This window comes from Bos grunniens, chromosome 9 (genome assembly GCF_055505025.1).
Source record: "Bos grunniens cultivar Pamir isolate PY7600 chromosome 9, Bosgru_T2T1.0, whole genome shotgun sequence".
Lineage (NCBI taxonomy): Eukaryota > Metazoa > Chordata > Mammalia > Artiodactyla > Bovidae > Bos > Bos grunniens.
Window position 1 is genome coordinate 92,324,919 of NC_141173.1, and position 8,206 is coordinate 92,333,124.

Sequence of the window (8,206 nt, forward strand, 5' to 3'; positions counted from 1 at the left end):
GGTCCCTTGTCAACAGCCCCCGGAGTCTGGTGAATCTCACCCTATTCTATTTACCGCTCACTTCATAAATACATAAATATGACATTCCAAGAACAAAAGTCTCTCCAGTAAGGATGGGCATGGAGATAATCATTAACATCTTTTCTTTTAATTATGACAGCCTTTTAAATTATTATTTTATTATAATAAAAATATTTTATTTTTTATTATTATGACAGTTTTATTATTAAAACTTCTAGTCCCAGTTACGAAGACTCTTTTACCTGAGGTACTATCTACCCCAATTTATCAGTGCTGTGGCTTAGAAGAACCAAGTGCTAAGAAAGACACGGCCAAAACAGTGAACAAGGGCTTCCATGGGTATGTTTACTCATTTTAGTTTTAAAAACATGAAGTATATTAAAACATATATCTATGAATCTTGAACTATTAAGATGAGAGAGGAGAAAGCCCTGAGGAAAAGTGGACTTTTTAGGCAGGCTGGGACATTGAGAATAGATCGTTCATAGGTAAAGGGTTAAAGGAACTGGAGAACTCACCCAAAAGACAGAACACATTTCTGGAATATTCCGTGCCCATCTTTTGAGTGACTTTTCAGAGACTATCTCTTTTGTTTGAACTGTCCTCTCTATTTATAAATCATATTCATCATTTAAGGTTAAGTTCAAATAGTTCTACCATTGTAAAATATTGCCCAACTGCCTCAATCACGGTCAAAATCAACAGCTCTGACCTCCTTCCATATATTTCACAATCAGCCATCAGGAAAGAGCTTGTCGAATTAAGTCACTCAAGGTAACTTGAGGCAGTGTGTGTAGTGCTGAGAAACACGGGCTCCAGAGCAGACTCTGGTGTTGATGCTTGCTTCTTCCACATTCTGATGCTCTAGACTTGTTCAGTCACTCAGTGGTGTCCGACTCTGCAACCCCATGGACTGCAGCACTCCAGGCTTCCCTGTCCATCACCATCTCCCGGAGTTTACTCAAACTCACGTCCATCGAGTCAGTGATGCCATCTAACCATCTCATCCTCTGTTGTCCCCTTCTGTTCCTGCCTTCAATCTTTCCCAGCATCAGGGTCTTTTCCAATGAGTTGGCTCCTACACATCGGGTGGCCAAAAGATTGGAGCTTCAGCTTCAGCATCAGTCCTTGCAATGAGTATTCAGGGTTGAATTCCTTTAGGATTGACTGGTTTGATCTTGCTGTGCAAGGGACTTCCAGTAGCCTTAGATATGTCATTAAACTTTGTCCTGATTTGTTTGATCATTCATAAATGGAAGTTACAGTATATTCATCCTATTAGGTTATTGGAAGAATAAAATGATATAAAATATGAAAAAAGAATAATGCCTGGCATAAAGCAGTCCTCAATAAATGTTAAGTTGTATTAGCTCACCTATTAGGTTAATTGGTCTTCACCATATATTATTAATAGAATCACCTGGGGAGCTTTTGAAAAAAATACTGATGCCCAGACTCCACCCAAGACATATTTTTTAAAAAAGATTTTGAATGTAGCAGCTCAGGTATTGATATGCTTTGGCCTCTCCAAGTAAGCAGCATGCCCTAGGTTTGGGAATCATTGCCTTATATTGTTACCATTGACAACAGAAACGACTCATCTTTGCATCTCCATCACTTGGGTTAACATTGCACATATGGAAGAAATCGATAATGTTTGTTGAACTGAACTAATATGAGAAGATCCAGAAGGACATCAAATCAAAAATATATCCTCAAGGCACCTCCCAAGACCTAGAAATGGTTTTACATGTCACTATTTCCCAAGGCCACACCTATGTACCCAGGAGTGGAAGGTTTACCAGAGTACGTTTAAGGACATTCAGGGAATAAGGAAGGGAGGGAAAACATTGATCAGGTGCAAAGTTTTCCATACCAAAACTTTCATACCAAACCCAGAATTCACACTGATGGAATGCTAAGAATTGTAAGGCTAAGTTAAACCCTCATTTGGAGGGCTTCGGCATAGTAAAGATACTGTCCAGTCTCCGGAACTACTCACTAGTCGTCTCCTGATTCTTCCAGCGGGACTGGCTGTACCCCGAACAAGCAAAATGTTCTACCCCTGGGTGCAGGATGGCTGATAGAGCTAACTAGCTCAACAGAAAAACGCTGACTATTAAAGGAAAGACAAAGGACGTGGATTTTAGGAGCTGAAAACAAAATCACCCGGAGTTTTCCCTCAAGAATTTAGATGCTGTTAAGACTATTGAGGGAATCACAGGGGAATTTTTATACTGCTTCACAAAAGGTAGATGCTGGGAACCATGCAAACTGAAAGATAAAGGCTCAGATTGCTGAAATCAGGAGCTATTATGAGGTCCTCTTCTTTCTTGTGTGTCTGCTTTGCAATGGTTATTGTAACCACAAAGGAGACAGCATTTTGAATCACTTTGTTGTTTTTGAGTGTTCTTTCACCTGACTATCCCCAATTCAATAGAGCTCAGTTTTAGTAGTACAGAATTGTGCTAAAGATTTTCTTGGAATCAATCAAAAAGCATTTATTAAGTACCTATATACTCAAAGCACGGTACTAGATACTTCAGAGATTGGATTACATACATGATACAAGCTCTCAAGTGTTTCATAATATCAATAATTCAACTGCAAAATGGTTCAACTAACAACTCAGAGCTTGAACAGACTGTGATAATACATGTAGCACTTTGTGCTTACATGGCAATTTCTTTGGCTTCACACTGAGGGAATTCCAGAGTGTCTCAAACCACGTACCACTTATTATAAGCCTGAAAACATATTTCAGTGGGAACACCGAAGACCATACACTTTTTTTCCCCTCACCTAAAAGCTCTATTAACAGCTGGCCATGGATATGCCAACCAAGTGAGTAAATCAGATGACTGTACATGAACTGAGTGAAAGATTATTCCTAATAAACTGATGGAGAGCTATCGCATTATCATCTGCAGTGAAATAAACATCCAAGCTCTTTCACTCTTAACCCTGAGGCCTGTACCACCTTCTTGCCCCCATGCAAACCTCTTCATTATCTTTATATGATCACCAGCCAGAGGCAGAAATCCAGACTTCCCTTCTAGAAAGTGAAAAGTATCAAGTGAAACTCTGGATGCAGTCATCTTCGGCATTTTCTTGTTTCCTCCTAAGTCTCTAAATGTAAGAGGCTGGAATCTGGGGACCTCAGATGGCACGATTTCTATTTAGTCATTACAGGGAAGAATTTCAGAGTAAGGAATAGGGAATGAACAACACAATTACTTGGCAATGAATCATTTTATTCAAATCTAAATCACGCTCATTGGGCGTTGCTGTCCTAACTTTCTTCAGTAATTTAAAATGTGTAGGAAGCCCACGTCTAGTATCTTCTAGCGACCTGTGGGTTCTTTGCTCTGCCTCAGGTTTAAATTGTAACTTAAATCATGGCTAATCAGCTCACCAATCTGGAGATGTGGGTGTATTCAAACTTGTTCGGGTCGATCCTTCCAGTAGCCATGACCTAGACTTTAACATAGACCATATATTCTCCTTTTAATCATCTGAGAGCACATCAAGGGGGCTCAGATCCACCTTCTCATTGTTGAAATCCCTTACATATTTGTTTCTGCCTTCTCCCATTTCTAACCTAAGTAGTATCTGCCTCTTCTTTTTCCTCTGATTTTCTTATGAGCTATGACTCAATTATAATTTACAAATGAAACTTTAAATACATTTGCATCTACTTGTGCATATAATAATCAAGTCACAGAACATAGCAAAAAAAAAAAAAACACATTTACTTACAAGAGTAATTTTTAAACACATACACAGGGACATTCCTGGCAGTCCAATGGTTAAGACACTGCACTGTCGGTTCACAAGGCACAGGTTAGATTCTAATGGGGGAATTAAGATGCCACAATCCACACTGCTCAGTCTAAAAAAATAAGTAAATTTTAAAAATGTAAATACATACATATATATATACACACATACATGCAGCAGTGGGGAAAAGAATCTGTCTTTTCAGTAAATGATGCTGGGTCAGTTAGGCAACTAAATGGAGCAATCAAAGTTTTCCATACCTCACACCGTTCACAAAAATTAATTCCAGGTGGATTATAGATCTAACTATGGAATACAAAGCAATAAAGTTACTAGAAGATAGCAGAGGAAAAAATTCATTACCTTGGGATAGAAAAATCTTTCTTAAACAGGATACAGAAAACACTTTCAATTGAGAAAAATGATAGAAAAATTATTTATTAAATAATTAAACTCAAATTAATAATTAAATTAATAATATTATTAAATAATTATTAATTAAGTTATTAATAATTAATTATTCTCCATAAGCAGTTTTATCCAAGGAAAGTATTTCTTAAAAATTTGGTCCTGAAATTGCCTGTAAAACATAAGCAAAAAACTTTCTGCATTTCTTTTTTTAAAACTTTTTAAAGGAATTTTTTAAAAGATTTTTTTCATGTGGATCATTTTTTAAAGTCTTTATTGACTTTGTTACAATATTGCTTCTGATTTATGTTTGGGTTTTTTGATCATGAGGTATGTAGGATCTTAGCTCCTTGACCAGGGATTGAACCCACGCCCCCTGAATTGGAAGCACAGTCTTCCCTGGACCAACAGGCAAGGCCCAATAGAATTCTATATTTGCGATGCAAAATAACCTAACTGAAGCTGCTAAGTCGCTTCAGTCGTGTCCGACTCTATGTGACCCCATAGACGGCAGCCCACCAGGCTCCCCTGTCCCTGGGATTCTCCAGGCAAGAACACTGGAGTGGGTTACCATTTCCTTCTCCAATGCATGAAAGTGAGAAGTGAAAGTGAAGTTGCTCAGTCATGTCCGACTCAGCGACCCCATGGACTGCAGCCCACCAGGCTCCTCTGTCCATGGGATTTTCCAGGCAAGAGTACTGGAGTGGGGTGCCATTGCCTAAATACACTAGCTGAATAATAGAAATGAAAATAATCTCTTTAGCCTCAATGCTCTGAAAGTTTACAGTGCTGTGTTTGCGTGTTGGCTTTTGCTGGCCCTCCCACGACTCCTATAAGTCTGAAGACGCACACTTTCACTCTGGGAAGCTCTCCTTTCCTCGCCCGTTGTTTCTAATCTCTTATTTCAGGTCCATCTTGAATGTCCCGTACACGTTGTGGACCGCACAAGCCGCACAACGACAGACAACTCGCCTGTTGTTGGACCCGCTGCAATGATTCTCACCCTTACCTTATTTTTTCCATCTGGTTTTACTCAACTTCCTGAGATTTCTCTTCAGCTTCCCCGCCCCCCACCCCACCCTCAGGTATTCCATAGCATTTTTGTTAAGAAAATCTTTCTTCTGATTGTCGCTTTTTCAGGGTATCTTTCCCTTGTGTTACAAACCTAGAATTTTAAAGAGATTAGTCATTAGAGGAAAAATAAAATCATGTTCTATTATGTTTCCTGTGTCCATTTGTTTCGTCTCAGATCAGTTTTCCTGCTTGCTATCTTGTTCTTCCTCATTCATTTCCATGATCTTCAGTCATCGTATTTAAGACTGGAGAACTGGAAAAGCTGATGAGATGTTCTGAATCTATGGCTGAGTCTGCCAACCGGCAGGTGTTGCTTAAAGATGGACACGGAGGAAGCCCCATGTTCCAGAATGCCAAAGGTGCCCTGATTTTGCCCAGACATTTCTTCTCCTCCAGATTGTGTCCACTTTATTTACTGTCTCCAGAAAAAAAAAAAAAAAAAGAAGACCGTCCATTATTCTTCACATTACTTTCGCTGCTGTTAGCATCCCCTACCGTGCATGGTGGGGTTTCCCTGGTGGCTCAGTTGGTAAAGAATTTGCCTGCGATGCAGGAGATCCAGGTTTGATTCCTGGCTTGGGAAAAACCCCTGGAGAAAGGGATGGCAACCCAGTCCAGTATTTTTGCCTGGAGAATCCCATGGACAGAGGAGCCTGGTGGTGGGCTGCAGTCCATGGGGTTGCAAAGAGTCAGACACAACCAAATGACTAATACATACACACGCTGCGCATGGTGTCTGCAAATTCTGAGTGTCTGCAACGTTCAGCATGGCCAGTAGGCCGTCTTATGACAGCAATGTACATTGTTTTAGGCGATGGGCCACCTATTCTACATGATCAGCTGTTGTTTCACCTGTTTCCCATCTTACCTAATAGGTTAAAATCCTTGTCCATCTTTCCTCCCTTTGCTGTGATGATTTTACACATTTTTTTCATTATTACAAGTTTTCACTGGGATGGAAGAAAGAAAAGTTAAAAGGTATGAGCTCAGCTCATCTACTTGAAACCGGAAATCTTGAAATTAATTTGAATATTAAAAGGAAATTTGTATCCCAAACTAGACTACATTATTTGTACATAATTAAGGTAACATGTTGGAACTTCCTAATTGATAACCCATCATGTAATGAGCACAAACAAATAGAATCTAAACTTTTTTCTGATTTTATGTAGAGAAGAATACCAGGAAATGAAAGTAGTGCCTGAAGAAGGGGAATCCATGAAGACACTGGGGAACTGCTCAGAAAATCAGGGCTGGAAAGACGGACAAACTGTCAGACAGCTCTCCTTAGGGTTGGCCTCACTGGTTTCCAATCCTATAATGACACCACACTTAGGGAAAATATTTTCATATGATTTTGGAAGTTTCTTTTTTTAATATGGAAAATATTATAGAGGTTCTTGGTTACCAGGGCACTTATGGATCACCAATGGTTTCTAATTTCCATTCATTCACAATCTGTTTCTTGATGACTTCTTACTGTTGGACAAGTGCAACTAACTGCTCTAGATACCAAAAAGAGCAAGACCAATAAAAACCAAAAAACAAACAAATTCCCCCCTCACATTCTAGACCTATAATTGTTTTACAGTCTTATGGTAAAATGGAGAGATTAAAATAGACACATTTACCTCAAGACACGCCATGAGACCATGGAAGAGGAAGCTCCGGAAGTTTATCTTGAGATAAGGAAATAATTGTGGGCAACCCAGGTGGCTCCGGAGAAGGCGATGGCAGCTCCCACTCCAGTACTCTTGCCTGGAAAATCCCATGGACAGAGTCGGACATGACTGAGCGACTTCACTTTCACTTTACACGTTCACGCATTGGAGAAGGAAATGGCAACCCACTCCAGTGTTCTTGCCTGGAGAATCCCAGGGACGGGGGAGCCTGGTAGGCTGCCGTCTGTGGGGTTGCACAGAGTCGGACATGACTGAAGCGACTTAGCAGCAGCAGCAGCAGCAGCAGGAGGTGGCTCAGTGATAAAGAATCCACCTGCTAATGCTGAAACTGCAAGAGACACGGATTCAATCCCTGGGTTGGAAAGATCCCTTTAGAGAAGGAAATAGCAACCCACTCCAGTATTCTTACCTGGAAAATTCCATGGACAGAGAAGCCTGGCTGGCTAGAGTCCATGTGGCTTCGAAGAGTTGGACACGACTGGGTGACTGAGCACACGCATGCACACACAAGGAAATAATTGTAGAGGCCATAATATTTCAGCCTAGACTTAGAAGAGCAGGAATCTGCAACGTGTAAGCTGGGACGGACATACCAAGCAGCGCTGGAGAAACGCGATGTGCTGGCTGAGTACGTTACACTTGCAGACTTACAAGTGGTTTGATATTTCTGGAGCATGAAGTGTAACGAGAAGAATTCTATTTGGCACTACATATAGCAAATGCAAATTAGTGTGATATGGACCGTTGCTGTCACAAAAGTGTTTATAAAGTAGATTGTTATCAAGTGTATAAAAATACTTTGCAAATAGTACAGAAACCCTGGCATTTCCTCCTAAGCCAAACTCATATTTCAGCTTCTTTAAAATCTCCTTAGGTTATCTCTTAGTTTCTTCTATTAATAGCAAATTATCTGGCACAAAAACAGAAATACAGACCAATGGAACAAGATAGAAAGTCTGAAGATACATCCACTCACCTATGGACACCTTATATTTGACAAAGGAGACAAAATATACAATGGAGAAAAGACAGTTTCTTCAACAAGTGGTGCTGGGTCAACTGGTCAACTATGTGTAAAAGAATGAAATTTGAAACTTCGTAACACCATACACAAAAATAAACTCAAAATGGATTAAAGATCTAAATATAAGACCAGAAACTATTATACTCTTAGAGGAAAACATAAGCAGAACACTCTCTGACATAAATCACAGCAAGATCTTCTATAGCCCACCTACTAA

At 39.8% G+C, this 8,206-nt stretch overlaps 1 long non-coding RNA gene across 1 annotated transcript; it reads right to left on the minus strand.

The window, feature by feature from the left end:
• Positions 1–132: 132 nt before the first annotated feature.
• On the minus strand, positions 133–7,587 carry LOC147366368 (uncharacterized). Its single transcript, XR_015133343.1, has 4 exons — positions 7,375–7,587; positions 6,915–7,041; positions 3,781–3,913; positions 133–1,296 (listed from the first exon to the last, which is right to left on the minus strand). It is a non-coding gene; the product is annotated as an uncharacterized LOC147366368 (long non-coding RNA).
• Between the last annotated feature and the right edge of the window lie 619 nt (positions 7,588–8,206).